The sequence below is a fragment of the Panulirus ornatus genome, chromosome 14, assembly GCF_036320965.1.
Source record: "Panulirus ornatus isolate Po-2019 chromosome 14, ASM3632096v1, whole genome shotgun sequence".
In the NCBI taxonomy this organism is placed as follows: domain Eukaryota; kingdom Metazoa; phylum Arthropoda; class Malacostraca; order Decapoda; family Palinuridae; genus Panulirus; species Panulirus ornatus.
In genome coordinates, this window is record NC_092237.1 from 48,215,042 (window position 1) to 48,221,159 (window position 6,118).

Consider the following 6,118-nt stretch of genomic DNA (forward strand, 5'->3'; position numbering starts at 1 on the left):
TCAGATTTTAATGTAAATCACTTTATAGATGTTATTTTATATGGTATTTAAGTATTTTGAGTCAAAAGACTGTAATTCATGATATTAACCGGTATTAATAATTACCACCTGGACTAATTATGATAAAAAATAAATGCTAGTTACTCGAGTAATTATAAGAATTTTTAGATTTTGACCACAGATTCGTATTCAGAATACATAAAAGTATCTATGCTGGAAATCTCAAGAAAATCTATTTTTTCAAAAAAATCAAGAAAAATCCGAGGCTATAGCCTTGCATTCTTTTTTGCTCAGATTTTCAACTTTCTCAGATTTTAATGAAAATCTTTTTATAGATATTATTTTATATGGTATTCAAGTATTTTGTGTCAAAATACTGTAATTCATGATATTAGCCGGTATTAATAATTACCACCTGGACTAATTATGACAAAAAACAAATACTAATTACTCGAGTAATTATACGAATTTTTAGATTTTGACCACAGATTCGTGTTCAGCATACATAAAAGTATCTATGCTGAAAATTTCAAGAAAATCTATTTTTTCAAAAAATCAAGAAAAATCCAAGGCTATAGCCTGGCATTTTTTTTGCTCAGATTTTCAACTTTCTCAGATTTTAATGAAAATCTCTTTATAGATGTTATTTTATATGGTCTTTAAGTATTTTGAGTCAAAAGACTGTAATTCATTATATTAACCGGTATTAATAATGACCATTTGGACTAATTATGATAAAAAACAAATGCTAATTACTCGAGTAATTATACGAATTTTCAGATTTTGACCACAGATTCGTATTCAGCATACATAAAAGTATATATGCTGAAAATTTCAAGAAAATCTATTTTCCAAAAAAATCAAGAAAAATCCAAGGCTATAGCCTGGCATTTTTTTTTCTCATATTTTCAACTTCCTCAGATTTTAATGAAAATCTTTGTATAGATATTATTTGATATGCGATTTAAGTATTTTGAATCAAAAGAGTGTAATTTATGATATTAACCAGTTAATTACCACCTGAACTAATTATGATAAAAATTAATTGCTTATTACTCGAGTATTTAAACGAATTTTTAGGTTTTGATAACAGATTCGTATTCAGCATATATAAAAGCATCTATCCTGAAAATTTCAAGAAAATCTATTTTTTCAAAAAATCAAAAAAAATCCAAGGCTCTAGGCTGGCATTTCTTTTTGCTCAGAGTTTCAACTTTCTGAGATTTTAATGAATATCTCTTTAAAGATGTTATTTTAAATGGTATTTAAGTATTTTGAGTCAAAAGACAATAATTCATAATATTAACCGGTATTAATAATTACCACCTGGACTAATTATGATAAAAACAAATGCTAATTACTCGAGTAATTATATGAATTTTTAGATTTTGACCACAGATTCGTATTCAGCATACATAAAAGTATATATACTGAAAATTTCAAGAAAATATTTTTTCACAAAAATCAAGAAAAATCCAAGGCTATATCCTGGCATTTTTTTTTTTTTTTTGCTCAGATTTGCAACTTCCTCAGATTTTAATGAAAATCTTTGTATAGATATTATTTAATATGGGATTTAAGTATTTTGAGTCAAAAGACTGTAATTCATGATATTTACCGGTTAATTACCACCTGGACTAATTATGATAAAGATTAAATGCTAATTACTCGAGTAATTATACGAATATTTAGATTTTGATAAGAGATTCGTATTCAGTATATATATAAGTATCTATCCTGAAAATATGAAGAAAATCTATTTTTTCAAAAAATCATGAAAAATCCAAGGCTATAGCCTGGTATTTTTTTGCTCAGATTTTCAACTTTCTCAGATTTTAATGAAAATCTCTTTATAGATGTTATTTTATATGGTATTTAAGTATATTGAGTCAAAAGAAAGACTGTAATTCATTATATTAACAAGTATTAATGATTACCACCTTGACTAATTATGGTTAAAAAACAAATGCTAATTACTCATGTCATTATACGAATTTTTAGATTTTGACCACAGATTCGTATTCAGCATACATAAAAGTATCTATGCTGAAAATTTCAAGAAAATCTATTTTCTCAGAAAATCAAGAAAAATCCAAGGCTATAGCCTGCCATTTTTTTTGCTCAGATTTTCAACTTCCTTAGATTTTAACAAAATCTTTGTATAGATATTATTAAATATGGGATGTAAGTATTTTTGAAACAAAAGACTGTAATTCATGATATTAGAGGTTAATTACCACCTGGCCTAATTATGATGAAAATTAAATGCTAATTACTCGAGTAATTATACGAATTTTTAGATTTTGACCACAGATTCGTATTCAGCATATATATAAGTTTCTATCCTGAAAATTTCAAGAAAATCTATTTTTTCAAAAAATCAAGAAAAATCCAAGGCTATAGCCTGGCATTTTTTTTTCTCAGATTTTCAACTTCCTCAGATTTTTATGAAAATCTTTGTATATATATCATTTAATATGGCATTTAAGTATTTTGAGTGAAAGGCCTGTAATTCATGATATCAACCGGTTAATTACCACCTGGACTAATTATAAAATTAATTGCTAATTACTCGAATAATTATACGAATTTTTAGATTTTGACCACAGATTCGTATTCAGCATACATAAAAGTATCTATGCTGAAAATCTCAAGTAAATCTATTTTTTCAAAAAAAATCAAGAAAAGTCCAAGGCTATATAATAGCCTGGCATCTTTTTTGCTCAGATTTTCAACTTTCTCAGATTTAATAAAATCTCTTTATAGATGTTATTTTATATGGTATCTAAGTATTTTGAGTCAAAAGAATCTAATTCATTAAATTAATCGGTATTGATAATTACCACCTGGACTAATTATGATAAAAAACAAATGCTAATTACTCGAGTAATTATACGAATTTTTAGATTTTGACCACAGATTCGTATTGAGCATATATGAAAGTATATATGCTGAAAATTTCAAGAAAATCTATTTTTTCAAAAAATCAAGAAAAATCCAAGGCTATAGCCTGGCATTTTTTTTGCTCAGATTTTCAACTTCTCAGATTTTAATGAAAATCTCTTTATAGATGTTATTTTATATGGGTATTAAGTATTTTAGTCAAAAGACTGTAATTCATGATATTAAACGGTATTAATATTACCACTTGGACTAATTATGATAAAAAACAAATGCTAATTACTCGAGTAATTATATGAATTTTTAGATTTTGACCACAGATTCGTATTCAGCATACATAAAAGTATCTATGCTGAAAACTTCAAGAAAATCTATTTTTCAAAAAAATCAAGAAAAATCCAAGGCTATAGCCTGGCATTTTTTTTTTCTCAGATTTTCAACTTTCTCAGATTTTAATGAAAATCTTTTATAGATGTTATTTTATATGGTATTTAAGTATTTTGAGTCAAAAGACTGTAACTCATGATATTAACCAGTTAATTACCACCTGGACTAATTATGATAAAGATTAAATGCTAATTACTCGAGTAATTATACGAATATTTAGATTTTGATAAGAGATTCGTATTCAGCATATATATAAGTATCTATCCTGAAAATATGAAGAAAATCTATTTTTTCAAAAAATCAAGAAAAATCCAAGGCTATAGCCTGGTATTTTTTTGCTCAGATTTTCAACTTTCTCAGATTTTAATGAAAATCTCTTTATAGATGTTATTTTATATGGTATTTAAGTATATTGAGTCAAAAGAAAGACTGTAATTCATTATATTAACAAGTATTAATGATTACCACCTTGACTAATTATGGTAAAAAACAAATGCTAATTACTCGAGTCATTATACGAATTTTTAGATTTTGACCACAGATTCGTATTCAGCATACATAAAAGTATCTATGCTGAAAATTTCAAGAAAATCTATTTTCTCAGAAAATCAAGAAAAATCCAAGGCTATAGCCTGCCATTTTTTTTGCTCAGATTTTCAACTTCCTTAGATTTTAACAAAATCTTTGTATAGATATTATTAAATATGGGACGTAAGTATTTTTGAAACAAAAGACTGTAATTCATGATATTTAGAGGTTAATTACCACCTGGCCTAATTATGATGAAAATTAAATGCTAATTACTCGAGTAATTATACGAATTTTTAGATTTTGACCACAGATTCGTATTCAGCATATATATAAGTTTCTATCCTGAAAATTTCAAGAAAATCTATTTTTTCAAAAAATCAATAAAAATCCAAGGCTATAGCCTGGCATTTTTTTTTTCTCAGATTTTCAACTTCCTCAGATTTTTTATGAAAATCTTTGTATATATATCATTTAATATGGCATTTAATTATTTTGAGTGAAAGGCCTGTAATTCATGATATCAACCGGTTAATTACCACCTGGACTAATTATAAAATTAATTGCTAATTACTCGAATAATTATACGAATTTTTAGATTTTGACCACAGATTCGTATTCAGCATACATAAAATTATCTATGCTGAAAATCTCAAGTAAATCTATTTTTTCAAAAAAAATCAAGAAAAGTCAGGCATCCTGGCATCTTTTTTGCTCAGATTTTCAACTTTCTCAGATTTTAATGAAAATCTCTTTATAGATGTTATTTTATATGGTATCTAAGTATTTTGAGTCAAAAGAATCTAATTCATTAAATTAATCGGTATTGATAATTACCACCTGGACTAATTATGATAAAAAACAAATGCTAATTACTCGAGTAATTATACGAATTTTTAGATTTTGATCACACATTCGTATTCAGCATACATAAAAGTATCTATGCTGAAAATTTCAAGAAAATTTACTTTTTCAAAAAAATCAAGAAAAATCCACGGCTATAGCCTGGCATTTTTTTTTTCTCAGATTTTCAACTTCCTCAGATTTTTTATGAAAATCTTGGTATATATATCATTTAATATGGGATTTAAGTATTTTGAGTCAAAGGCCTGTAATTCATGATATTAACCGGTTAATTACCACCTGGACTAATTATGATGAAAATTAATTGCTTATTACTCGAGTAATTAAACGAATTTTTAGATTTTGACCACAGATTCGTATTCAGCATATATAAAAGTTTCTATCCTGGAAATTTCAAGAAAATCTATTCAAAAGATCAAGAAAAATCCAAGGCTATATATAGCCTGGTATTTTTTTTTTGTCCAGATCTTCAACTTTCTCAGATTTTAATGAAAATCTCTTTATAGATGTTATTTTATATGGTTTTCAAGTATTTTGAGTCAAAATACTGTAATTCATGATATTAACCGGTATTAATAATTACCACCTGGACTAATTATGATAAAAAACAAATGCTAATTACTCGAGTAATTATACGAATTTTTAGATTTTGACCACAGATTCGTATTGAGCATATATGAAAGTATATATGCTGAAACTTTCAAGAAAATCTATTTTTTCAAAAAAATCAAGAAAAATCCAAGGCTATAGCCTGGCATTTTTTTTGCTCAGATTTTGAACTTCCTCAGATTTTCATGAAAAGCTTTGTATAGATATTATTGAATATGGGATTTAAGTATTTTAAGTCAAAAGAATGTAATTCATGATATTAACCGGTTAATTACCACTTGGATTAATTATGATAAAAATTAATAGCTGATTACTCGAGTACTTATACGAATTTTTTTATTTTGATCACAGATTCGTATTCAGCACATATAAAAGTATCTATCCTGAAAATTTCAAGAAAATCTATTTCTCAAAAATCTAGAAAAATCCAAGGCCTCGCATTTTTTTTTTCTCAGATTTTCAACTTCCTCGGATTTTAATGAAAATCTTTGTAAAGATATTATTTGATATGGGATTTAAGTATTTTTAATGAAAAGACTGTAGTTCATGATATTAACCAGTTAATTACCACCTGACAAATTATGATAAAAATTAATTGCTAATTATTCGAGTAATTAAACGAATTTTTAGATTTTGACCACAGATTCGTATTCAGCATACATAAAAGTATATATGCTGAAAATTTCAAGAAAATCTATTTTTTCAAAAAAATCAAGAAAAATCCAAGGCTATAGCTTGCATTTTTTTTTTGCTCAGATTTTCAACTTCCTCAGATTTTAATGAAAATCTTTGTATAGATATTATTTGATATGGGATTTAAGTATTTTTA